This window comes from Macaca thibetana, chromosome 16, assembly GCF_024542745.1.
Source record: "Macaca thibetana thibetana isolate TM-01 chromosome 16, ASM2454274v1, whole genome shotgun sequence".
NCBI lineage: Eukaryota > Metazoa > Chordata > Mammalia > Primates > Cercopithecidae > Macaca > Macaca thibetana.
Window position 1 is genome coordinate 15627323 of NC_065593.1, and position 27772 is coordinate 15655094.

At 44.0% G+C, this 27772-nt stretch overlaps 4 protein-coding genes and 1 pseudogene across 5 annotated transcripts in view; 2 read left to right on the forward strand and 3 right to left on the reverse strand.

The window, feature by feature from the left end:
- Nucleotides 1–20958, reverse strand: part of WSCD1 (WSC domain containing 1) — a 392253-nt gene extending 371295 nt beyond the window's left edge. Inside the window, exons 1-2 of the mRNA XM_050765322.1 lie at nt 20600–20958; nt 20178–20276 (exon numbers count right to left, since the gene is read on the reverse strand). The gene's annotated coding sequence lies outside the window, so the exon portion shown is untranslated. The remainder of the gene's footprint in view (nt 1–20177; nt 20277–20599) is intronic.
- The window catches only part of TXNDC17 (thioredoxin domain containing 17), a 997418-nt gene that overhangs the window by 888605 nt on the left and 81041 nt on the right, over nt 1–27772 (reverse strand). The window lies entirely within an intron of this gene.
- LOC126939805 (uncharacterized) overlaps nt 1–27772 on the forward strand; it is a 910157-nt gene that overhangs the window by 679457 nt on the left and 202928 nt on the right. The window lies entirely within an intron of this gene.
- The window catches only part of DERL2 (derlin 2), a 434214-nt gene that overhangs the window by 177758 nt on the left and 228684 nt on the right, over nt 1–27772 (forward strand). The window lies entirely within an intron of this gene.
- LOC126938267 (protein NipSnap homolog 1-like) lies at nt 23938–25867 on the reverse strand (annotated as a pseudogene).

The window sequence follows — 27772 nt, forward strand, 5'->3', positions numbered from 1 at the left end:
AGAGGGAGGGGAGCGGAGGGGAGAGGAGCAAGACAAGCAAGGTGCTGGGGCAGAAACGGAGGCAGACATCGAGGAAAAGACAAAAACTCTGAGAATGAAATAAAATGATGGGGGATAGGGGACACTTTTTGAATGAAGGGGGTGAATTGGATCAGACAATCTGCAGATGTTTGCGTGCAAGCCGGTCTTTCTAGGACTTAAATGAGGGGGAAAGAGGAGAAGACAAAAGAAAGGGTTAGGGAAAGAGATCAAGAGAAAGGAGGAAAGTGGAAGGCGGGGGCTGAAGAGAATTAAGGAGGCAGAGAGGGAAGAGACATCAAGAAACGGAAGAGGCAAGAAGAGAGAGGAGAGGCCGGGTGCGGTGGCTCACGCCTGTAATCCCAACACTTTGGGAGGCAAGGTGGGCGGATCACCTGAGGTCAGGAGTTCGAGACCAGCCTGGCCAACATGGTGAAACCCCATCTCTACTAATACACACACACACACACACACACACACACACACACACACACACAAATTAGCTGGGCGTGGTGGCAGGCACCTGTAATCCCAGCTACTTGGGAGGCTGAAGCAGGAGAATCGCTCGAACCCGGGAGGCAGAGGTTGCAGTGAGCTGAGATCCGGCCACTGCACTCCAATCTGGGCGACAGAGTGAGACTCCATCTCAAAAAAAAAAAAAAAAAAAAAAAAAAGCGAGGAGAATGTCAGCCCCACAGAGAGAAAGGGAGTGAGAGAGTACAAGGTAGGAAGGTAAGTGTCCAATAGATGCCTTCAGGCTTCCAGACACTGGCATCTACAATAAGCATTTCTCAGCAGCCACAGGCACTGCCTCCTAGGAGTTTGGGTCCCAGGTCCCTGCATCACAGGTGGAGCAATGGGGCTTGTGGGCCCCTGCAGATGGATCTAGGGATCTGGCCACTATGGAGGGGACCCCGCCAGCTCTTCCAAGGGCAGCAGAACATGGTGGCTGGCTTCCTTTCCTGACTTCTTTCTGCAGCTTTTCCCCCACACGGTTCTGTCTAGCACTTATTATTTTTAAATGAAAATGTATCAAAATTAATTTTATTTTGAGAATTATCTGAGAATTTCACAACCCCTCTTGGAAACATCAGCGGTATCCTAGGGGAGCTGCAAACAGAACTGGGAATCCTTCTGAGGCAGACATGTGCCATCTGCCAGCTCCAGAACTGCTGCCACTGCCAAGAGTCCGTAGTGCGGGCCCCTGGGAGGGTAGGGGGCTCTGAGTGATGCAAGCTTCCACCCAGAGGTAACAGCCAACATGTGACTGACCCAGGCTGGCACTCAGCCTATGGCTGTAGCAGCTTCATCTGCTGCTTCGTCTGTGGCCAGGGTCATAGTTTAGGCAGAGTCCACTCTCTGAGGTCAAATCATAGTGTCACAAAGATTCTGGAGGAGTCTCTTCCTGGCCCAGCCTTCATTGCCTCCCAATCATTCCACATAGCTCAGGTCCCATCAAGGCTGGTGGCCAAACCTGCCCCTGATCAGGTTCACACCACCAACCCCTGCTTACTCCCCTGAACCTCCCGGACAACTCCTCTTCCTGGTCCCTGCCTCTCCCACTGCCACCACCTCCTAGAAATTCTGTAGTTTTACAAAATCAGATTTTCCCTTGTGGAGAGACAACCACAGACACTCTCACCTACAGACGTTCAAAGAGGACTGTTGGCTGGGTGTGGTGGCTCACGCCTGTAATCCCAGCACTTTGGGATGCCGAGGCGGGTGGATTACCTGAGGTCAGGAGTTCGAGACCAGCCTGACCAACACGGTGAAACCCCGTTTCTACTAAAAATAAAAAAATTAGCTGGGCGTGGTGGTGCGTGCCTGTAATCCCAGCTACTTGGGAGGCTGACGCAGGAGAATCACTTGAAACCGGGAGGCAGAGGTTGCAGTGAGCCAAGATCAAGGCATTGCACTCCAGCCTGGGCAACAGAGGAAGACTCCACCTCAAAAAAAAAAAAAAAAAAAAATCAGCCAGGCGTAGTGGCACACGCCTGTAGTCCCAGCTACTTGGGAAGCTGAGGCAGGAGAATTGCTTGAACCAGGAAGCGCAGGTTGCAGTGAGCCGAGATTGTGCCATTGCACTCCAGCCTGGGCAACAAGAGTGAAACTCCATCTCAAAAAAAAAAAAAAGACTTTTGTCTTGGGCTGCCCAGGGTGCTATGCATGAACAGTGGCTGAAAACAAGCAGGTTCAAGGGAAGATCAACTCACCATGTGCAGGCTGCATCCTTCTACTCACGATAGGACACTGACAGTGAACAGCTATCAAGTGCTGAGTTTTTGCCAGGCTCTGTGCAGAGCCCTTTGTATTCACCATCTCATTTGATCCTTGCAGCAACTCTGGGAGGTAGATGCTGTTCTACCATCTCCCTTTTACAGCATAGGAAGCTGCAGCTCAAGAAGATGCATAAACTACCCAGGTGGCAAATAAGCCGGACTACCGTTGACACTGGAGGGTTGCAAGCGGGGAATGGCAGTCACTTTTCAGAGACCAAAGAAGGAATCCAATCATTAAAAGGGGAGTTTAACTTGGTAGACTCTGAGGTCTCACCCAGCCCAACCTTCCGTGAATCTGTGACCGAACGTATCCCAGGCAAAGGGAAAAAAGACGTGTAGAGCTGATCATTAGTTCTCACAAAGAGGAGAGTCTTTGTATAGAAACTAACCTTCGTGTGTGTTTGGTTTTGAAAAGAAAACCCTCTGTGCGTAACCTGGAAGATCTGGACCCAGATAAAGCTATGTATGGCTGATCTGCTGTGTGTGAAATATCCGGGAAAATGGAGAGGGCTGGAATCACAGAGGCAGAGAGGAAAAAGAAGTCAATGGAGCCGGGAGCCCAGCGAAACGAAAATACCAGTGGAAGTTACTTACATCCGCGAACAACTAAGAGGTATTTGTGAGCAACGATTTCTAATACCTATATTATGTTATTTACATGCTACTCTCCAAGAAATTTCTTCCATTACCCCAACCTTTAGTAAATTAGGCTTCACACACAGCCTGGACCCGCTGGTAGTCTGGGGAGTGACGAAATTGGGAAATGCCCTGTGAGGTAATGTGCTATGCAGAGAGGCAATGTAGAATAGATACGGAACAGAACATTCAGAAAAGCCGTAGGATTGGTCAAGAACTCAGCAGACTGGAGGCCAAGGTGGGAGAATTACTTGAAGCTGGGAGTTCAAGACCAGCCTGGGCAACACAGTGAGATCTGTCTCTACAAAGCAATTTTTTAAAAATTCAACTGGTCAAGATGGTGCACACGTGTAGTCCCAGCTACTCGGGAGGCTGAGGCAGGTAGATTGTTTGAGCCCAGAAGTTTGAGACTGCAGGGACCTTTGATCACTGCACTCTAGCCTGGGTAACAGAGAGAGACCCTGTCGCTCCACAAAAAAAAAAAAAGAAAGAAAGAAAAAAAAGGAACTCAACAGAGGCAGGGCTTAGAAACTGCATGGAAGAATCCTTGCAGTATTGAGAGTTACCGAGTTTTCCATTGCACATGGGATGAATTTCTGGCCTCAAGAGGCTAGACCACGCTGCAGATGACCTACCAATAGAAAGCTATAATTTCCATTGAGAATTAATAATCAATATAAAATATAGCATGATCAATATAGATTAATAATATATTGATTATATTATATAAAATATATAAAAATAATCAATATAAAATATTGATTATCAATTATCAATAGAAATTCTATAGATAGTATAAAAATGAACATTACACCCATAGTCACACTTAAAAACTAGGGAGGGCTTGTCAGCGACCTGAATATGAAAAGGACTTTCTGTAAGAAGGAAAGAAGCACAAGAGATCAAGCTGAAGAGGGAAACACACAGGAGTGTCCAAGAGACCTCACAACATAAGAGGGAGAGAGGGAGGTGAGAGGCAGTGAATAGGGGACTTGAGGTGGTGGGAGGAGTGCCCAGGGTAGTTCATGGCTGCTCGACAGAACGGGAGGCACCCACATCCAGAAGACCAGCCACTGAGGCACCCTGGCTGGAGGCATGACCCATCCAGCCATTGTCAGCACTCACTAAAAACAGCCAAATCCCTACCCAGCCCTCATGGGCGCAGCACAACAGCCTAAGAGGAAATCTCAACCATAAAGCAGATCATACAGGCAAAACTCACTGTATAAGGTATGAGACTTGAACCAATCGGACTTAAATCTTGAAAGACAAAGTGACCCTGGACAGGCTGATGACTTGGGAACTCCTAGGAAGCAGCTATGGCTTCTAGAACCATCCTTCACACCATCCTTCACTGCCCTTGGCAGAGGCAGACCCTAGACAGAAATTCCTTGAGACCGGCTGGGCAGGTGGTCTGAGGTGGGATGGGAGGAAGAATAGGAGAAAAATCCAGTGGTTCGGAGTTTGTTCTCTGGACACTTCACACCCAGATGCCTGGAATCTCTTCCCACCTCTTGTAGAGCTCCCTAAATGAGCTCTTTTCATTTTCAGGAAATTCTTGACATAATGTTAGCGTTTTCAGGTACGCTCAAATGTGAAATGAAATCCTGGAAGTGAGCAGACCACAGCAGGGGAGATAATGGATCACATTTTCTAGATATCAGTTTCTATTAGTTGCAAGCAGAGGTTTATATTGCAAATGGGATTTGTCCATGAGGAGAGAACATGCGATGCAGTTAAATTGGGTTTCTTTTTTTTTCTTTCTTTCTTTTTTTTTTTTTTTTTTTGTTTTTTTTGGTATAGAGTCTCACTCTGTTGCCCAGGCTGGAGTGCAGTGGCATGATCTTGGCTCACTGCAACCTCTGCCTCCTGGGCTCAAGCAATTCTCCTGCCTCAGCCTCCCAAGTAGCTAGGATTACAGGCACCCACCACCGCACCTGGCTAATTTTTTTTTTTTTTTTTTTTTTTTATGTTTAGTAGAGAAGGAGTTTCCCCATGTTGGCCAGGCTGATCTTGAACTCCCGACCTCAAGTGACCACCCACTTAGGTCTCCCAAAGTGCTGGGATTACAGGCGTGAGTCACCATGCCCGGCCCCCGATGCAGTTAAATTGAAGTTGGTATGACAGAGGCTTACAGATAATAAGCAGGCACTGTTAGAGCAAAGGCATTCAATTCATGCCATTAGGTCCACTTTCCTCTGCCAGCAAGCGAGAGCAGAAGTGAAAACCTCCTTGGACTTTGCTTTCCTGCTCATTGGCACTATTCTACCTTGGTGGCTTCCAACTCACAGGCTGTGGCACCATCGCAAAGGATCCTTGAATCCGTATGTGTGCCAAGCTTTGTCTGCAACCTGTACAAATTGCATGCTTACAGATCAATGCACAACTATGTTTCTAGTGGGGATAGATGCTTAAGAATTACTGAATTCAGCCAGGCGTGGTGGCTCACACCTGTAATCCCAGCACTTTGGGAGGCGTAGGTGGGCAGATCACTTGAGGTCAGGAGTTCAAGACCAGCCTGGCCAACATGGCGAAATCCCGTCTCTACCAAAAATATAAAAAATCAGCCAGGTGTGGTGGCACATGCCTGCAATCTCAGCTACTACTAGGGAGGCTGAGGCTGGAGAATTGCTTGAACTCAGGAGGTGGAGGTTGCAGTGAGCCGAGATCAGGCCATTGCACTCCAGCCTGGGTGACAGAGCTACTGAATTCATGGTAGATTTTTCGACTTTGAGTATTTGCTCAGCCAATAAGTGCTATGAACATTGCTGCTAACATGTGGCAGTCCATCACTTTTCTTAATATAACAAAGATTTTCTCATATCCTAATAGATGACATCCAGCGTTCCACCCAGAGAGCCCCCTTTTTTGCCAAAGGGAAATTTGATTTGGAAGAAACAAGATGAATGGAGTCTGCACAATTAGATATGGTAGGCCATGAGTAAGCATAACAGGTATGTCGGAATGGAAAAACTCAAAATGTTTTTCCTCTGCTCTCACAGCACAACAATCAATCCAGAAAACTTCTGTGACAAAAAGGGTAGGGGTTTTCCCCCACACACCAAGCAAGCAATCGCTTCTGTAGTGGACACCAGCTGGGTGTCCTCCAATTCAATTCCGACACCATCTACCTAAGAGGCACCATCAGATCCCACAGGTTTAGGGCTCAGTCCCCAAGACTCTCCCCCAATTCTGATGCCAATTGCAAGCCCAGGGTTGTTTTACCTATGCTTCTGACCAACTGGTATCCCACAGCCTCCTCCTTGGGTTCGATTAATTTGCTACAGCAGCTCATAGAACCCCAGGAACACTGAATTCTGCATACTTGTTTATTGTACAAAGGATACAGATGAAGAGCTGCACCATTTGGGGGAAAGGGCGTGGAGCCTCCGTGCCCTCCCAGGCTGGTGAAAGGAGGACAGGGGAAGGTCTGAGAGAGAGATTCTCTTTCTGAGGCCTAAAGTGCCCCACCATATAGCAAAGGAGTGTAGTAAGGGCTATGGGAGTTATTAGCCAGGAACGGTAGGCAAAAACCAATCTATCTCTCTCTCTATAGCTATAGATATAATATCATGGCATAGGTGGGAACAGTGGATGGGAGGTTAGCTTGGGGCATCAGCTGGGTTTTGCACAGACGGTTGGGTCTGGGTGAGCAAGAGAAGTTAAGGGTGAGGACCGATGGCTGTGGGTGAGAATGTGTATTGGTGGACATGAATGGGTATCCATAAGTGTGAATGGGTGTGGTGGGTGTGGGTGTATATGAGTGGGTGTGGTGGGTGTGGGTGTATGTGAGTGGGTGTGAGTGTATGTGAGTGGGTGTGGGTGTATGTGGTGGGTATGGGTGTATGTGGTGGATGTGGCTGTATGTGGTGGGTGTGGGTGTATGTGAGTGGGCGTGGGTGTATATGAGTGGGCGTGGGTGTGAGTGGTGTGAGTGTGAGTGGGTGTGGGTGTATGGGGTGGATGTGGGTGTATGTGGTGGGTGTGGGTGTATGTGAGTGGGCGTGGGTGTATATGAGTGGGCGTGGGTGTATGTGAGTGGTGTGAGTGGGTGTGGGTGTATGGGGTGGATGTGGGTGTATGTGGTGGGTGTGGATGTATGTGAGTGGGCGTGGGTGTATGTGAGTGGGCGTGGTGGATGTGGGTGTATGTGGTGGGTGTGGGTGTATGTGAGTGGGTGTGAGTGTATGTGAGTGGGTGCGGGTGTATGTGGTGGGTGTGGGTGTATGTGAGTGGGTGTGGGTGTATGTGAGTGGGTGTGGGTGTATGTGGTGGGTGTGGGTGTATGTGAGTGGGCGTGGGTGTATGTGAGTGGGCGTGAGTGTATGTGAGTGGGTGTGAGTGTATGTGAGTGGGTGTGAGTGTATGTGGTGGGTGTGGGTGTATGTGGTGGGTGTGAGTGTATGTGGTGGATGTGGGTGTAGGTGGTGGGTGTGGGTGTATGTGACTGGGTGTGGGTGTATGTGACTGGGTGTGGGTGTATGTGAGTGGTTTGAGTGTATGTGAATGGGTGTGGGTGTATGTGAGTGGGTGTGAGTGCATGTGAGTGGTTTGAGTGTATGTGAGTGGGTGTGGGTGTATGTGAGTGGGTGTGAGTGCATGTGAGTGGTTTGAGTGTATGTGAGTGGGTGTGGGTGTATGTGAGTGGGTGTGGATGTATGTGAGTGGTTTGAGTGTATGTAAGTGGGTGTGGGTGTATGTGAGTGGTTTGAGTGTATGTGAGTGGGTGTGGGTGTATGTGAGTGGTTTGAGTGTATGTGAGTGGGTGTGGGTGTATGTGAGTGGGTGTGGGTGTATGTGAGTGGGTGTGGGTGTATGTGGTGGGTGTGGGTGTATGTGAGTGGGTGTGGGTGTATGTGAGTGGGTGTGAGTGTATGTGAGTGGGTGTGAGTGCATGTGAGTGGTTTGAGTGCATGTGAGTGGGTGTGGGTGTATGTGAGTGGGTGTGGGTGTATGTGAGTGGGTGTGAGTGCATGTGAGTGGTTTGAGTGTATGTGAGTGGGTGTGGGTGTATGTGAGTGGGTGTGGGTGTATGTGAGTGGGTGTGGGTGTATGTGAGTGGGTGTGGGTGTATGTGAGTGGGTGTGGGTGTATGTGAGTGGGTGTGAATGGGCTTGCATGGGCGTGGGGCAGACAGCGCTGCTCCCTCGATTTTCCATCCATTCCCCCACACCTCCCAGCCACTCCTGGAAGTTAGGCAGGAACTATAAGACTAGTTTGAGGTCATAGGCTCTGGGCCAAAATGACTTGGGTCGCTTCTGGGCTAAAGCATAGAAAAGCTGGCGTGTGGCCACCTGGCTGTCTGTCCTGGTCCTGCAGTGACCAGCAACATTCCAGATGCACAACGTCATCACTGTAGGTCCTCGAGTGACGGTCAGTTTGACCCCCACTGCTAGCTGAGTTTGGACACATGGCGTGAATGAAGAGTTAACCTCAGCTGTATGAAACCCCTGAGGTTTCAGACCTAACTTTTCTGCAGCATGACCTAACCCATTCCAGCTAACGCAGGGGCGTCAGGAAGGATGACTGTCCGAGTCGTGAGGACTCGCAGTGATACACATGGTCAGCCACTCATTAACTCATACAATTTATTCAACAGATGTTTATTATGTAGGAGGTACTGAGCAATTCATTAGTGAACAAAGCAATCAAGAAGCTCTCCCTGCGGAGTTTGCATTCTAGTAGGGGACAGACGGACAATAAATAAAATTAACTGGATAAGCCAGGCACGATAGCTCACACCTGTAGTCCCAACACTTTGAGAGGCCGAGGTGGGCGGATTATCTGAGGTCAGAAGTTCGAGACCCAGCCTAGCCAACATGGTGAAACCCCATCTCTCCTAAAGCTACAAAATTAGCCGGGTGTGGTGGCGCACACCTGTAATCTCAGCTACCTGGGAGGCTGAGGCAGGAGAATTGCTCGGACCTGGGAGGCAGAGGTTGCAGTGAGCCAAGATTGCACCACTGCACTCCAGCCTGGGCAACAGAGAGGGACTTCATCTAAAAAAATAAATACATACATACATACATAAAAATAAATTGGATAAATAGTGTATTGGTGAATGATAAGTGTTATGGGAGAAAAAAATGAGGTATCTTCAATGTAACCCTGGCTAATAACAGTTGTATGCTTCGGTCCCAACAGAGGTGAGCAAAAGGGACCCAAACCCTAACTCTGAGCTGAAGTCGTGGCCTCTCCTCTGGCCTACCCAGGAGAACCTCCGAACCTGTGTGAAACCCTGAGAGGAAAAAAGAAGGAGCCTTCGGAGATCATCAGTGCATTTTGCAGTCTGGCCTCTGAAGATGAGTCAGTTCACGCTGAGTCATGAGGGGGCATCTGGGTCATATAAAACGTGGGCTGAGTAGAGGGCGGGCTGCTTTCTATCCAGAATGAATCTGCCAAGGATGACACGAATCTACCTGGCACTTGGGACACAGCAGTAAGCAATGAAATGAAAGTGTGCTGACTTTGGACCGGGCACAGTGGCTTACGCCTGTTATCCCAGTTACGGGAGGGATGCGGGCACATCACAAGGTCAGGAGTTCGAGACCAGCCTGGCCAACATGGAAAAATCCCGTCTCTACTAAAAATACAAAAATTAGCCAGGCATGGTGGCACGTGCCTATAATTCCAGCTACTTGGGAGGCTGAGGCAGGAGAATCACTTAAACCTGGGAGGCAGAGGTTGCAGTGAGTGGAGATCATGCCACTACACTCCAGTCTGGGCGACAAGAGCAAGACTCCGTCTCAAAAAAAGAAAAAAAAAGAAAAGAAAAGACAGAAAGAAAAGAAAAAAAAGAAAGAAAGTATACTGACTTTGAACTGTGCCATTTTTTTCTTCCTAACTTTCTTCCCATTCCTGGACTTGGATGTCCATGTTTAGGGACTTAAATTCCTGGAGAGGGTGTGATTCTGTAGTTTCTTCCCCTTTCTGTAGCTTGAGAGCACAGACTAGACGTCACCGTTTCCAGACTTTTATTTCATCTCTTCTAGGTAAAGATCTGCCAGTTTGGTAACTAACGGCAGCATCTTCCTCCCCTCTGCAGCTCACCTTCTAGAACCTTATGCAGTAAATAAAAAGAATACTGCTGAGCCTGCCTTAGCAGGAAAGCAGAAGGATGGGAGTAGAGGGGGGTTTCAGGATGACATTTGAAACCATGTGTCTCCTGCAGCACCAGACAGACTGTCTCAGACCCCTGGGAGGAAGATGTAACACAGACAGTCACCTGATTGTGCAAAAATTAAGTACGGTTCATTAAAACACAATATTTAGGTGTAGTAATTCTGCAGAAGCAGCTTTGAATAATTGAAGATGCGTTTAATGTACTGTATTGCTCTGATGTGAATACTAAGAGTGAGACAATAGCAATTTTTAAAGTTGAATAAATACTGATTAGTAAATTTTCAACACAGAAGTTCCTTGTTACCAGACACGTGGTTTAATTCTCTGTGCACAGGCCTTAGCTCATGCATACTGACATTTGGTGAGTAAGTCTATTTTAAGCTCTGCCAGGCTCCCTGCTCTTATACTCACCATGTGCACCAGTTTCCAGCCTACCCACCAACCACAGACTTTGATCCCTACCTTTCTTTCATGATAGACCCTAAAAGCTCATAGAATCCATATTATTTCCAGATAATTTCTTAATATCAACTTCATAGTAATATTAATGCAAAGAATATATTAAACTTTTAAAGTAAAAGTTTACATTGTTCCCATATGCTGTGACAACTCCATAAAATAACTACTCTACCCTTCTTACTACGGAGACTTGGGTTGGTCTTAGGTCCAATTTCACTAATCAATAGCTTTGTGTCACACTAAATAAGTGACCATTTACTGGCAATCTGGGAAATTCCAGTGTTTAAATAATGGCATCAGTGATAAGAAAAATAGAACCTAAAGAAATAAGTCAGTAAGCATGCATGAATAATAATTAGAATGAAAAGGGAATGGGACTATGTAAAACTTTTAAGAGGTCACACGGAAAAAGTCCAGGATTTAGAGTTTGGGGACCTGTGTTTGAAACTCAACTTTGTCACTCTGAGGGCAAAAGATATGAACAGACACTTCTTAAAAGAAGACATTTACGCAGCCAACAAACACATGGAGAAAAGCTCAACATCACTGATCATCAGAGAAATACAAATCAAAACCACAATGAGATACCATCTCACACCAGTCAGAATGGCGATTATTAAAGTCAGGAAACAATAGATACTGGCAAGGCTATGGAGAAATAGGAACGCTTTTACACTGTCAGTGGGAATATAAATTAGTTCAACCACTGTGGAAGACAGTATGGAGATTCCTCAAGGATCTAGAACCAGAAATACCATTTGACCCAGCCATCCCATTATTGGATATATATCCAAAGGAATATAAATCATTCTACTATAAAGACACATACACACATATGTTTATTGCAGCACTATTTACAATAGCAAAGACATGAAGCCAACCGGAAAGCCCATCAACGATATGCTGGATAAAGAAAATGTGGTACGTATACACACGGAATACTATGCAGCCATAAAAAAGAATGAGCTCATGTCCTTTGCAGGGACATGGATGAAGCTGGAAAGCTTCATCCTCAGCAAACTAACACAGGAACAGGAAACCAAATACCTCATATTCTCACTCATAAGTGGGAGCTGAACATTGAGAACACACGGACACAGAGAGGAGAACAACACACACCACAGCCTGTTGGGGGGTGGGGGGGATGAGGGAAGGGAACTTAAAGGATGGATCAATGGGTGCAGCAAACCACCATGGCACACATATACCTACCTAACAAAACTGCATGTTCTGCATCTGTATCTCTCTTTTTTTTTTTTTTTTTAAGAAAAACAAAAACAAAAAAAGAAATTCAAGTTTGTCACTTAGAGAGTAGACTTTTAAATACCAAGCACTTACTTGGCACTCTCACATGCATTAAGTTGGTTAATGTTTCTTTATCTTCTACCCTAAGTGGGGCACTTCTGCTTTCATGCCTACGTTTGATACTCAATATTCCAAAACGTTACACGTTACTCTATAATTATGTAGGGGCACATTCCAATATGACTGTATAATAAATTATACAACATAATAGGAATAGACATCATAAATTATACATCATAATTTGTATGCTCCAATAGAATTTACAAAGCATTTGTCCATAAATTGTCTTATGTTTACATTATGGATATTCTCAACAACTCTTCAGTAGGTATCATCGCCCATCTCTTTTTTTGTCAATGTGAAAGGAGAGTCTCAGAGAGCAGGTGCGGCTGCTCAGTGGTGGCCGGAAGTCTGGGTCTACTGACCCTGACTCCAGAGGCCATGTGAGCCATAATGTCATTCATTGGTCTGTAGCCTCAGCACCAAGACCTTGGTTTACCTCTTACATTTTTTTTATGTCTTCCTAATACACGTAAACAAGCATAATTGTCAGTGTACAAATACAAATTTTGAGCATCACAGATAAAGTAAAGCAAACTTCCCTTGACCATCACTTTTTATTTCAAGTTCTTTCCCTGAAGATATCACCAATCTCAGTTTGGTGACTATACTTCCAAAATTGTGTGTGTGTGTGTGTGTGTGTGTGTATATATATATATACAAACTGGTTTGAGTATATTATACAATACTGGAACATCCTATACTAAAGCAATTATTTGTCACTTATCTGAAATTCACATTTAACTAGGTGACCTTATTTTTATTTGCCTAATCTGGCAACCCTCTCCTAGAGTATAGAGCCAGGCACTGCCAGGTTGGGTAACCAAAACATTTCCCTCACTCTCAAAATAAGGAATCTTTACCATTTCTGCCCAGAGACGTCATAATTACTGTATAATAGTAACTTCTATGTGATCCCCTTTCTCCCCTTTTGTGGTGCCACATTTTGTGTATATCTATGTTTTTTCTTCGCTACCGTGGTTCACTGGGTGTTCGTAGGGAAGAGCAATTGACTTGAAATTGATATAGGTCACTCGTTCATGAGAAGCAGCAGGCAACCTAAGGAAGAACCTGCTGCACATCACACAGACTGGACAGTCTGCTAGTTGCCTGCCCAAAATGCATTTGTCTTTTTTCTTTCCTGGTAGAATATACTTTAGTATTTGGGGGTAGCAATGTACCCAGCTAAAAAAAAAAAAAAATTTTTTTTGGCTTCCAATGCAAATAAGGGTAGGCCAATATCACATAAGCACAAGTCATTAAGTAGAACTCCCAGAAAGGCTAAGAAGGCAAAGAATCATGCCTTTTGATTTTCTCTGCTTTATTTCTTCTTCCCACATGGAATGTAGATGCGACGGCCGGAGCTCCAGAAGCATCTTTAGTCACAAGCAACCTTGAAAATGAAATCACTGTGCTAAGGATGATGGGGCAGACAATAGATGGAACTCGGGTTCCTAGTGGTCGTGGAGCTGCCATACGTGTGAAGGACTGGTGACCTCCAGCTCTCCTCTATGCGAAGGATCAATAATAAGGTTTCCTCTTATTTGAGCCATTGGTCTGAGTTTTCTGTCATGTTCAACTACCGATAGTCTAAATTGACGTATCCATCCTACCCCTGCTAATTTCAAATGCCACCTTCATCATATATTGAATTCTCATGTATGATCTTTTGCTGGTTTCCTTATATTCTGGTTCATTTATCTATTTTTTTTTTCCTGCACCAATACCACACTGTTTGATTGTTAATGCCATATATTTTGATGTTTAAAGCAGGGGTCCCTGACCCTCAGGCCACAAACCAGTACCTGTCCGTGGCCTGTTAGAAACCGGTCCACACAGCTGGAGGTGAGCAGCAGACTAGCGCACATTGCCACCTAAGCTTCGCCTCCTGTCAGATCAGCTGGGCATTACATTCTCACAGAAGCCCAAACCCTACTGTGAACTGCCTATGGGAAGGATCTAAGTTGTGAGCTCCTTACGAGAATCTCACTAATGCCTGATGATCGGAGGTAGAACATTTTCATTCCGAAACCATCTCCCCAACCCCGTCCGTGGAAAAATTGTCTTCCACGAAACCAGTCCCTGGTGCCAAAAAGGTTGGGAGTGGCTGGTCTAAAGGAGAAGATACTAGACATCATTAATGTCCTGTTTCAAATTTATCTTAATTGTTCTTACACATCTGTTCCTTTGTATAAATTCTGGAATTTGTTTATGAAGTTTCATGAGGAATTTTGGTGACACTTTTATTGGGATTATAGATAATTTAGAGTAAATTGGCTTATTTACAGTTGAGTGTTCCTATCTATGTAGATGGTATAATCTCTCCATTTATTCAGGTTGTTTTTGACATCTTTTGTTAAACAGAATTCCCTTGATAAAGGTCTTTCGCGTTTCTTTTAGTTTTTTCTATTTTATATTTTGTTGTCGCTATTTCCATTATAATTTGGAATTTTTATCACCTTTTCTGATTTATTACTGATAACCTACAGGAAATCTATTGATTTTTTATATTGAGTTTGTATTCTATCATCTTCTGAACTCTCATTGATTTTTCCAGTTTTCCAGTTGATTCTCTTCCATATTCTAGGTAAATAATCATACCGTTTTCTGTCTTTCTTTCTGGTATCTGTGCCTTTCACTTATTTTCTTTATCTCATTTCGTAGGCTAGAGGATTGTTTTTAAACCTATCACCTAGAGAGCTTTGTAAAATACCAGTGCCTGAGCCCCACCCCCAGGAATCCTGACTCAGGTGCACTGGGATGGGATGCAGGCATAATGGTGTTATTTTAGGACTCCCACATGATCCCAACAGACAAAGTGCTTTGAGGACCCCTGGACCAGCAGCTCAACCCCAGCATTGAGTAGGAGAGGCAATAGGCAGCATCTGCATCCTGTTCCGTATGTGCTAAGAACCTCAGAAACATTCAGTGTGATGTTTCCTAGGTCTCAGGTAAATACCCATTACCAAATGCAGCACGTTTTCTACTCCATCTAGTTCGAAGAGACTTTTAAAATAAGGAATGGAGTTTTCTTTTGTGCTTTTGTTTTACTTCTTGGCTGAAAGACACTTGATTCTAAGCTCTCTTTTATTTTTATAAAAGCATTTATGGTTACAGATTTTCCTCAGAATACCATTTTATCTATAACACAGAGTTTGCTCCTTAATGTTTTTTTAATCAATATATGAAGAGATTTTAATTTTAATACATTCTGATTTCTTCTTTAACCCAAGAGTCGTTAGAAACGCACATGTGGTTTTCTAAACCTTTCAAGTAATAAGGTTCTTCAGTTATCTTTTTGTTGCAAATATCTAATTGTATTGCATTTTGTGTATGAAAATGGCCTGTTTGAATTCACCATATGAAAGTGGCTTGTTTCTTTCTGCCTTTTAGAATCTACTGTCATTTCCTTTGTGGCCCAACTTGGGCTGATTTTTAATCTAAAACATAATTACAAGTAATGTAGTTGAAAACTATATTCTCTCTTAGGCACAAAACTACAAAACCAAGCGGTTGTATTCAAATTATCTTTTTTCTTAATTATTTTCATCTATTTAAGGTGCCAATTTATGAGTGAAGAATAAGGCTTTGTCTATTTTTCCTTTCATTTCTGTTTTAACTTTATATGTGCTTGCAGCTTCGTGCATTTCTCCGTGTATTTCTATCCGGTTTTGCTTTAATATCTCCATCTCTATGCTGTTGGCACACAATGGTTCATAACTGTGATCATTAATTGATGGATTATTCCTTTTTACCTATAAACAGTGTTTCAGTTTGCCCTTTATAATGCTTTTCACCCTACATTCCATTCTGCTTGGTGTTAATATTGCTATTCTAGATTTATTTGTTAATATTTGTTTCTATTTTTCACCCATTTGTTTTCTTCTTTTTTTTAAGACCAAAAAAAAGAAAACTTTTTTCTTCATTGCCCAGGCTGGAGTGCAATGGTGTGATCTCCGCTCACTGCAACCTCAGCCTCCTGGGTTCAAGAGATTCTCCTGCCTCAGCCTCCTGAGTGGCTGGGATTATAGGCGTGCACCACTATACACGGCTAATTTTTTGCATTTTTAGTAGAGATGGGGTTTCACTATGTTGGCCAAGCTGGTCTCAAACTCCTGACCTCGTGATCCGCCTGCCTCAGCCTCCCAAAGTGCTGAGATTACAGGTGTGAGCCACCATGCTCAGCGTCATCCCTTTATTTTCAACATTCCTATGTCATTTTGTTTTAAGAGCTTCTTGTGCAAATCACATATATCTGGATATTGGGTTTTTTACTCAACTTAGAGTCTCTGTCTTTTAATAAGTAAATTTAACACGTTATTATTGTTACTTGGACTTACACCCGCCAAGTGATTTTGTGTCTTTCATACTTTCTCGCTGTTCTTGTTTTTCTCTTTCTGGCTTTGTTTGATTTGCTCAAACCTGCTTTCATTTTTCTTCTAAGTTTGAAATTTACATACTGTATTTATTCTCCCAATGTTTAGTCTTAGCTTTGTAACACTTCTACTTAAACTTGTATTTTTCTTCTATTTCTTTTTTTTTTTTAATTTCTTCTTCTTGTTATAGCTCACTGCAGCCTCAAACTCCCGGGCTCAAGCAATCCTCCTGCCTCAGACTCCAGAATAGCTGAGACTACAGGAGTGTGCCACGATGCCAATTACTTTTTTAATTTTTTGTGGAGATGAGGGTCTCACTGTGTTTGTCCAGGCCAACATTATGTTTTGCTAACAGTATCCAAACTCAAGTCAGTATCTATAATTTTTGCCCAAACAAGAGCAAAATCAACACCCATTTATTTCTCTCAGCCTTCTTGTGTCACATTCATCACCACCACCTCCTTAGTTTTTTGTTTTTTTTTTTTTTTTTTTTTTTTGAGACAGAGTCTCGCTCTGTCGGCCAGACTGGAGTACAGTGGTGTGATCTCGGCTCACTGCAACCTCCATCTCCCAGACTCAAGCAATTCTCCTGCCTCAGCCTCCTGAGTAGCTGGGATTACAGGCGTGTGCCACCTTGTCTGGTTAATTTTTGTATTTTTAGTAGAGACGGGGTTTCACCATGTTGGCCAGGCTGGACTTGAACTTCTGACCTCAAGTGATCCACCCACCTCGGCCTCCCAAAGTGCTGGGATTACAGGCATGAGCCGCTGCGCCCAGCCCATTCTCTTTTCTTTATAGAGAATTGTTGGTTGTTTCTTACTCTTTGGAAGCCTTTATGATTTTTCTTGAGCTTTGGTGTTGTGAAATTTCACTACAATGTGTCGAAATGTCTTCTTGCATTCATCCCATTTTAGTACTCAGTGGACTTTTTCAGTCTGAGGACTCATATTTTTCTTCTATTCTGGGATTTTTTTTTACTTCTATCCTTATTTTGAATTTGTCCACTCTTCGTTCTCTCTATTTGGGGTGGGGTGGGGTGGCTAGTTACTACTACTGGCTTCCCCAATAGTCATTCTCTCCTTTCTTCTTAGAAACAGAATACTGATTTTAACAAGACATATCATCATGAAGAATATCTACTTTGAAGCTCACTGTGGCCATGTGTTTTAATTTCAGACAATGAGATCTAAGCAGAAGAAACAGAATACTGATTTTAACAAGACATATCATCATGAAGAATATCTACTTTGAAGCTCACTGTGGCCATGTGTTTTAATTCTAGACAATGAGATCTAAGCAAAGGCGTTTTGTAGAATTCTGGGAAGCCTGCTTAAAGGGGTTTGAGTTAACTGGGCAGGTCTGGCTTTTCTCTTTTTTCCCTGCCTGCAACACAAATGGAGTGGCTGGAGCTCCGGCAGCTGTTTTTAGCCATTAGGTGAGCTTGAAGAGCCCACGTGCTGGGCTGGCAAAGCAGGAACACAGGAATCAGGGTCTTCGATGATGCTTGTGGAGTCATACGCCAGCTCTCCTCTCCTCTGTACTTTTCTTTGGTAGATAAGTCATCTGTATCTTGTTAAGCCACCACTTTTTGCGTCCTCCTATCCTAAGTAATACTAATAATCCTTCAGAATTCTTCTGACGTTTTTATTATAGGAATGTTAGAAATCCTTAATTTATGCTGCGTGCATCAGTCTTTTTTTCCTATGCTTCTCTTGGTTGGTTCAGTGTTGTATTCTAAAGTTTTCAGTTCAGTCTTCTAGGTTACTAATTTACACTTCAGCTGAGGCCAATCTGCTCAACTTTCTATTTTTTCAGCTTCAATCGTGATTTTTTTTTATTTCCAAGATATCAAGTTGATTCTTTATTTTAATTATGCACACATAATTTTAAAAAAGCACACATAACACAAAATTACCACCTTAATTATTTTAAGAGTACAGTTCAGTGGCATTAAGTTTGTTCACATGGTTGCAACCATCATCACCATCCATCTCCAGAACTTTTTCATCCTTTCAAACTGAATCTGTTTTCATTAAACACCAACTCCCCGTTTTCCCCTCCACCTAGGCTCTAGAACTCACCTTTCAACTTTCTATCATTTTGACCACTCTAGGTCACTTACATAAATAGAAGTATAGAGTATGTGTCCTTTTGTGACTGATGTATTTCACATAGTATAATGTCTTCTTCAAGTTCCTCCATGTGATAGGATTTTCTTCCCTTTTAAGGCTGAACATTCTTCTGTAACATTCTCCTGGATGAATGTGGCATTTTATTTATCCACTCATCCATCAATGGACACTTGGGCTGCTTCTGCCTTTTTGCTATTGAGGATAATGCTGATATGAACATGGGGATTGCAGACTGATTCTTAGGGCAATCTCTTCTGATCTCGTTCTTTTTTTTTTTTTTTTTTTTTTTTTACTTTAAGTTCTGGGATACCTGTGCAGAACGTGTAGGTTTGTTACATGGGTATACATGTGCTGTGGTGGTTTGCCGCACCTCTCAATCCATCACCCAGGCTTTAAGCCCTGCCTGCATTAGGAATTTGACCTGATGCTCTCCCTCCCCTTGCCCCCCGCCCGCCAACAGGCCCTGGTGTGTGATATTTCCCTCCCTGTGTCCATGTGTTCTCATTGTTCAACTCCCACTTATGAGTGAGAACATGCAGTATTTGGTTTTCTGTTCCTCTGTTAGTTTGCTGAGAATTATGGCTTCCAGCTTTTGTTTGTAAAAGTCTCTGTGCACCAGGCTGCAGAAGTTACACTGATGTACACTAGCCTGAATATAGGAAGGGGTTGAATGTGCTACCCAGGCAGACACCTACCTCAGCCTCTCTCTTGATTATGGCAGAGATGTGAGACATGTAGGAGAGAGGGGCATTAACTAACCTTCTGGGCACATGGGCGGTCTGGTTTTGCTGGGAGTTGTCAGCCACCCCAGATCCTAGCCTGCCTCTCTGACCCGGAAAACCACACCTACTGCTCCCTCTTTTTTTTTTTTTTTTTTTTTTTTTTTTTTTTGACAGAGCCTTGCTCTGTCGCCCAGGCTAGAGTGCAGTGGCATGACATGATCTCGGCTCCTGACCTTGTGATCGGCCCACCTTGGCTTCCCAAAGTGCTTGGATTACAGGCGTGAGCCACTGCGCCCAACCTTGCTACCTCTTAAAACAAGACACTTGATTGTTTTCTACCTGATAAAGGAGCAGCATCTCCCATCTATTGCTCCTTCAGGAGCATCAGGGTCCCATCTCGTCATGGAATGACAATCTCCAGGCCTGCCATGCCTTTGCCCCCTTGCCCGTCTTTTGCATTCTTCCTCTCCTACAGATGATTTTTGACTGCAGTTTTCCTTGCTCCATCTAAGGAGCTTCTCATAATTACTGTCCATCAACTGCCTCTCTCCTTCCTTCCCAGCATGGTAATGAGAACTTGTTACAATAATTATTTCTGTCACTTCTCAGCAGTGAGGGCAGGAGGGGGAGGCTGCTGCATATACATTATCTGCTCTCCTGAACTGGTTGTCTCGTTGTTTTTAAAGTTTCTTATTCTCAAATCACCAGCGCAAATCCAACAGAGTCTGTTATTTTGGGGAGGATCATAAAACACAGAGCAGAGAGTGCTGTGGCATTCACACATCTGTCTCTGTGAAGCAAGCAGGAATTTTTTGGTGGCCAAATATTTTGACAAACGCTTTGCAATTTCCTCCTTGTGCTCTCCCTAAGGAATAGTTTTTCTTAAGCCCAGAGATTCTGTGGATAGTGGTTGGCCTAAAAATGCAAATATTTCTTTGAGTAATGTGGGTTTATCCCGACCCATCCGTTTTATACCTGTGCAGCTAGAAGGAAAATGTTTCTTCTCTCATAATTACCAGTAGGCTTAGGAAACATGCCTTTGTGGGGACGATTCCCAGATCATCTTACCTGGGTTAGAAGCTGAGACTCTACAGGTGGAGGCAGAAGATCAATAATGTAGGGGAGGTAAACTTTTCCTCTATACTTTTAGGTTCTGTGATTGGGGTTCTGTAAATTAAGTTGACAAAAGACACATTAGCAAGAGAAGAGAAGAGTTTATGCAAACCTGAGTGTTCAGTGATGAGTAACTCAAAGTTGTGATTAGAACTTGGGGCTTAAATACCTAACTTAGTGGGGGAAAGGGAGGAGGGAGAAAAGGCTCCTATGGGAAGTACAAATGAGCTTCTTTAGGATATACATTTTTTTCAGGATAACAGGACATTTTTTTAGGTGTGTGATGATGTTTTTCCATACAAATAGAGGTGTTCTTTCCATCTTCCTCAGGGCCATGAAACTCCCCCAGAGAAGGGATCTATAGTAGCTTCATTTACCAGAAGTTGCTGCTTTTAGTCAGACAAGGGAAGCTCTGAGGAGGCTTTTCTCTGCATCTGTTGAACCTCAAATATCTTCAGTTTAAAATAATCTTTATTCCAACTCTGGGGTTCTGAGTGGGTCCACAGAGTAAGCTCATATGAGCTTCAGACGCTGGAGAGAGGGCTGTTGATCCTGAAAAAGAGAGGAAGAGAGAGAGGAAAAGAGAGAGGAAGAAGAGAAGAACAGTGAAATGGATGAAGATTCTGGGGAGCCTGGCGAGACCCCTCAAATCTTGAGCAAGTCGCCCACACCTATGAATCATCTGTTGGGAGCAACCTTAGTGGAGCCACTGCAGACTGGGTTTTTATCCAAGATGGCAGGAGGCTGCACCCTCCAATGCTGACGAGAACAGACTGAAGAATTAGGCCATCAGAAATTCTCCAGGGTCATGAGGAAGACCCTGAGCTTTCACAGGCTTTAACTTGGAAGGGTTGAACCAAGCTTACCTAAATTTCCAGGAGGCACAGAAACCCTGTTTGAGCAGAGTAACATGTAAATGTCATACAGACTTCCTCGGGGTGTGAGCTTTGAGCTGAGTACCCAGTAGACGGGAGTCCAAGTCCCTTCTTTTCTGTGTCCCAGTCTCCCTGGGAACCTACTCCTCCAGGAGCAACAGCCCTGATTCCAAATACCTTTAAAATGTCCTGGAAATGTTTTTTTTTAGTATCTAAACCATATGTCCCAGACTTCTTCTATTCCAACTTTTTTTTTTTTTTTTGGGACCGTGTCTCGCTCTGTCACCCAAGCTGGAGTCCAGTGGCGTAATCTCGGCTCACTGCAAGATCTCGGCTCACCACAACCTCCACCTCCCGGGTTCAAGCAATTCTCCTGGCTCAGCCTCCTGAGTAGCTGGGACTACAGGCACATGCCACCATGCCAGGCCAATTTTTGTATTTTTAGTAGAGATGGGGTTTCACTATGTTGGCCAGGCTGGTCTTGAACTTCTGACCTTGTGATCCACCCACCTCAACCTCCTAAAGTGCTGGGATTACAGGTGTGAGCCACCGCTCCTGGCCTATTCCAACTCTTTCTATTACTATTTAGGACAAAAGCCTTTGTCAGACCAGGTTTCCGTTTGGGAAGGTAAAAAAGTCCTGGAGATGGAAGGTGGTGATAGTTGCACAACTGTATAAATCTGCTAATGCTGCTGAACTATATCCTTTAAAATGGTTAAAATGGATCTTTAACACACACACACACACACACACACACACACACACACACACACACACACAAATGATAAATAAATGCTTGAGATAACGGGTACCCTTATTTATCCTGATGTAATTATTACGCATTGTATGCCCATATCAAAGTATTTCATGTAGCCCGTAAATATACAAGGTAGGCCAGGCACGGTGGCTCACGCCTGTAATCCCAACACTTTGGGAGGCCCAGGCGGGTGGATTGCTTAAGGCCAGGAGTTCGAGACCAGCCTGGCCAACATGGTGAAACCCTGGCTCTAGGAAAAATACAAAAACTAGCCAGGTGTGATAGCTAATTTAGCCAGCTTGTAATCCCAGCTACTTGGGAGGCTGAGGCAGGCGAACTGCTTGAACCCAGGAGGCAGAGGTTGTAGTGAGCCAGGACTGTACCACTGAACTGCAGCCTAAGCAACAGAGTGAGACTCTCTCAAAAAAAAAAAAAAAAAAATATATATATATATATATATATGTACCCATAAAAGTTAAAAATTAAACAAAAATGATTAAAATTGTGAATTTTATGTTTTATATATTTTACCACAATAAAAAAAATCCATCACATTTTATTTTTATTTTATTTATTTATTTTTTTTTTTTTATTTTATTTTTTTTTTTTTTGCTACAGAGTCTTGCTCTGTCTGCCAGGCTGGAGTGCAGTGGCACGACCTCAGCTCACTGCAAGCTCCACCTCCTGGGTTCATGCCATTCTCCTGCCTCAGCCTCCCAAGTAGCTGGGACTACAGGCACCCACCACCTCACCTGGTGAATTTTTTGTATTTTTAGTAGAGACGGGGTTTCACTGTGTTAGCCAGGCTGATCTCAATCTCCTGACCTCATGATCCGCCTGCCTCAGCCTCCCAAAGTGCAGGGATTACAGGTGTGAGTCACCGCGCCCGGCAGAACCATCACATTTTTAGACAGTTTTTAGAGGTGCAATTGACATACAGTAAATCACACATACTTAAGGTATATATAATTTGACATATGTATGTACGGTACACACCCAGGAGACTGTCACCACAATCAACATGTCAACAAATTCATCAATCCCAAAAGTTTTCTCATGCCTCTTTATAATTTCTCCCTACAGTCACTCCCTGACACCCCTCTCTTCAGACAACTACAGGTCCACTTTCTGTCATTATCAAGTAGCTTTTGTTTCTTATAATTTTTTTATGAATGGATTTTAAAGTATTTGCATTTTTCTTGTCTGTCTCCTTTTACTCAACGTGAGACTGATCCCTGTTGTTGCTTGTATCAATAGTTCATTCCTTTTTATTATTGAGTAGTATTCCATTACATGGATGTACCACAGTATGTATCCGTTCATCTGTTGATGGGCATTTGGACTATTACCAGGTGTTTGGTTTTTGTTTTTTGTTTTTTTTGCTATTACCAATAAAGCTGCTAGGAACATTTATGTGCAAGTCTTTGTATAGACATATGTTTTCATTTTGCTTGGATAAATATCTAGGAGTTGAATTAATAAATTGCCAAATTATTTTCCAAAGTATTTGTACCATTTGACGTCCCACCAGCAGCGTATGCTATTTAGTTCCTAAATATTTGAGGATTTTTTTCAGAGAGCTTCTTGTCATTGATTTATCATTTAATTCATTGGGGTCAAATTTAATCCATCGGGGTCCGTTTGGCATGAACCAAATCCGTTTAAATTTATTGTGTCTTGTTGTAAACGCCAGAGTGTGGCGTATCTTGACAAAAGTACATGCTGTGCTTGTTTTCTGTTTGTTTTGTTTTTATAGTAAATGTTTAGTTGGTTGCATCAGCAACCCCAGCATAAGCTTTCCCGGAAGAGGAGCAGAATGAAGCTATCCCGAGGGTTCGTAAATATGGTTTTTCACTGAGGAGACCCCCCAGTCCACACGCTTGGTGGCCCTAGAGGATGAGGATTGAGCTGACGGAATGTCAAGTCGGGGAGAAGGAATCGGGATGAAGGAAACACACGCCCTGGTCTGTACTTTTGCCTGCAGGAAGGAGGGAGGGCAGGAGAGACTCCCTGCAAAGGACTGGAACTACACATTCATGTCCTCAACCCCAACCTGTAGGGAAAAGCAGACAACTAACTCTCCATCTGTCTAGTATTAGGAATCCTTCCCCAAATGGTTTTCTGTCACCTCTGGTTTTTTGTTTGTTTTTTTTGTTTTGTTTTTTTGAGACAGAGTCTCTCTATGTTGCCCAGGCTGGAGTGCAGTGGCACAATCTCAGTTCACTGCAACCTCCGCCTCCCAGGTTCAAGTGATTCTCCTGCCTCAGCCTCCTGAGTAGCTGTGATTACAGGCGCCCGCCACCACACCCGGCTAATTTTTGTGTTTTTAGTGGAGACAGAGTTTCACCATGTTGGCCAGGGTGGTCTCAAACTCCTGACCTCGTGATCCGCCCACCTCAGCCTCCCAAATTGCTGGGATTACAGGAGTAAGCCACCGCGCCCAGCCTGTCATCTCTGTTCTATCTTCCAATTCTGTATTTCAAATTCCAAATTCTGCAGTTCAAACCCAAGTTCTGAATTCTCTAAGTTGTGCCTTCTGGGTTCTGTTACATGTCTGTCTCGTGCCCCTAAATCCTTCCTGGTTCCTATCCTTTTTCCCTGTCTTTTTGGGTGGAATGTCTGGGCATCTTCCTTACCTTGCTGATTTGAGGGGGATTTTTTTAGCAGTTCCAGGATTTTCCCCATCAGGAAGGACTTGGCTTAGACTGAACAGCAAGTGGGTGGCAGTGGCCCAGTGGAGATCAGGGAATTCCTGAGGACCTGGCCTGGCCTGGCCTGACCTCCTTCCCTCCCATTCCACCTCTAACCACTAGACATTCTTCCTTTTGTGCAATTAAGCTAAACCGAGGGTTTCTGTGGTGATAGCTGGGGACTGAGAAATCTTAGGAAAAGATGTAAGCAGGCCTAGAAGATTGTTATGCTTCATTCAGAAAATTAGGAACTGCTTCCAGCAGGGGGAATGAGGGAGGAGGGGAAGGCAGGAAGGAGCTGAGCTGAGCTGTAAGTCCTCAGAATTTGTCATCCTTCTGTTCCCCGTTGTCTGAGCTAAGCACAGACCCTCAGACTCCTCCCAGAGCCGAAAGAAAACCATGACAGCAGGACTGGGGTGCTCCTCTGTCCAGGGTTGCCCTGAGGGAGAACGGGAAGAAGGTAGAAGTGTTGGCAGCATGGCTGGAGAGGTGAGGTCTTCAAGAGGACCCTGATCCAAGACTCCATGTGTTGCACCAGGAGAACTGTATAATAGACATTTCATCCCAGCCCCTCTTCCTGCAGGCAGCACTGTGGGTCTCCTGCCAAGACTGTGGGTCTTTATCGGCCCAGAGATGATGCACAAGGTGGAGCTCTCCTATATGGGAGAAGCCACCATCACCTCCTGGTTCTCCTGCTGGGACTTGCTGCTGGTACCTGCTGGCAGGAGCCCAGTTGTTCCCCTACTCCATCATGGTTCCTGGCTTGAGTTTGCAGGTCCTCAGCTCATAAGATGTTGGAGCCCGCTCTGGGCTGTGGCTCATTCCAGAAGTTGAACTCAAGGAGCAATTGTTGTCTCCTGGACAACAGCATCCGGCTGCACTCCCGGACCTCCAGGTACTCCTTGTCATGCAGTCCACGAGGGCTGGGTAGCCACCTGAGAACCTCCACAGGTGCAGTGCCTAGTCCTGCTCCTCACAGCACATGTTCCAGTTGCCCACAAGGACCAGAGGTGGTCCTCATCGTGGTGCAGCATGGGCAGTGCTGCCTCCATCAGTGCCTACTATAGGCATCTGGCACTCGGGCTTCTTACTGTGAAACTAGAGGTTGCTGGTCTCCTTCTTGGACAGCAGGGTGGAGTGAGCATCCTTCCAGGGATCCACTTTGTGAACAGAGAGGGAGCAGAACCAGTAGCCTTCATTGTCCTTGAATGGAAAAGCACCACAGCCGCAGCCACAGCTGCAACATCCCCAGGATAGGCCTTGGCCTTCCGGTAGCCACTGTGACACTGCAGAGATGATGCACAGCCACGAAGCCGTGTTGGATCAGGGAAGTTTGCAGGAAGACCTCATGGTGTGTTTGAAGAGAATGTATATTCTGCTCTCACCGGGTGGAGGTGCACTAGGTTGGTACCAAAGTAATTGCGGCTTTGGTCCACGAATTTTAAATCATTATAACTAGGTTCAAACACATTTTTTTTTACTTTTAATTTTTTATTTCAATAGGTTTTGGGGGAACCAGTGGTGTTTGGTTACATGAATAAGTTATTTAGTGGTGATTTCGGAGATTTTGGTGCACCCATCACCCAAGCAGTGTACACTGTACCCAATGTGTAGTCTTTTGTCCCTCACCACCTTCCACCCTTTCCCCTGAGTCCCCAAAGTCCAATGTATCATTCTTATGCCTTTGTGTCCTCCTAGCTTAGCTCCCACATATCGGTGAGAACATACAATGTTTGGTTTTCCATTCCTGAGTTACTTCACTTAAAATAATAGTCTCCAATTCCATTCAGGTTGCTGTGAATGCCATTAACTCATTCCTTTTTATGGCTAAGTACTATTCCATTGTATATATATACCACAGTTTGTTTATCCACTTGTTGACTGATGGGCATTTGAGTTGGTTCCACATTTTTGCAATTGCAAATTGTGCCGCTATAAACATGTGTGTGCAAGTTTCTTTTTCATATAATGACTTTTTTTCCTCTGGGTAGATACCCAGTAGTGGGATGGCTGGATCAAATGGCAGATCTACTTTCAGTTCTTTAAGGAATCTCCACACTGTTTTTCACAGTGGTTGTACTAGTTTACATTCCCACCAACAATGTAAAAGTCTTCCCTTTTCACTACATCCACACCAACATCTATTACTTTTTAATTTTTTTATTATGGCCATTCTTGCAGGAGTGAGGTGGTATCACATTGTGGTTTTGACTTGCACTTCCATTATAATTAGCGATGTTGAGAATTTTTCCATATGCTTCTTGGCCATTTGTGTATCTTCTTTTCAGAATTGTCTATTCATGTCCCTAGCCCACTTTTTGATGCAATTGTTTGTTTTTTTTCTTGCTGATTTGTTTGAGTTCATTGTAGATTCTGAATATTAGTCCTTTGCCAGATGTATAGATTGTGAAGATTTTCTCCCACTCTGTGGGTTGTCTGTTAACTCTGGTGATTATTCCTTTTGCTGTGCAGAAGCTTTTTAATTTAATTAAGCCCCATCTATGTATCTTTGTTTTTGTTGCATTTGCTTTTGGGTTATTGGTCATGAAGTCTTTGCCTAAGCCAATGTCTAGAAGAGTTTTTCTGATGTTATCTTCTAAAATCTTTACGGTTTCAGGTCTTAGATGTAAGCCCTTAATCCATCTCGAGTTGATTTTTGTATAAGATGAGAGATGAGGATCCAGTCCTTTTTCTAAAAGTTTGACTTTGGCCTTTTAGAGATTAAACCTATAATGGTTGAAGTGAAAAATACATTGGATGGGATTAATGGCAGATTAGACATTGTAGAAGAAAAAATTATTGAACTTGAAGACATAGTAATATAAACTATCAAAAATGAAACACACAGAAGAAAAAAACTGAAAAAAAATGAAGATAGCATTAGTGAACTATGGGACAATTTCAGGTGGCTTTATATACATGTAACTGGAGTCACCAGAAGAAAAAAGACAGGCAGAGTTGGATGGTGGTGGGGGGGCACAGAAAAAATATTTAAAGGAATAATGGTCACAAAATGCTCAATTTGATTAAGACTATAAACTCACATAATTCATATATTGAAACCAATGCGATGATATTGGGGATGGGGCCTTTGGGAGGTGTTTAGGCATTGAGGGTAGAGCCCCCATGATGGGATTAGTGCCCACATAAGGAGAGATGTAAGAGGGCTTCCTTCCTGTCTGTGCTCTCTATCTACCATGTGAGGACACCATGAGAACTCAGCCATGT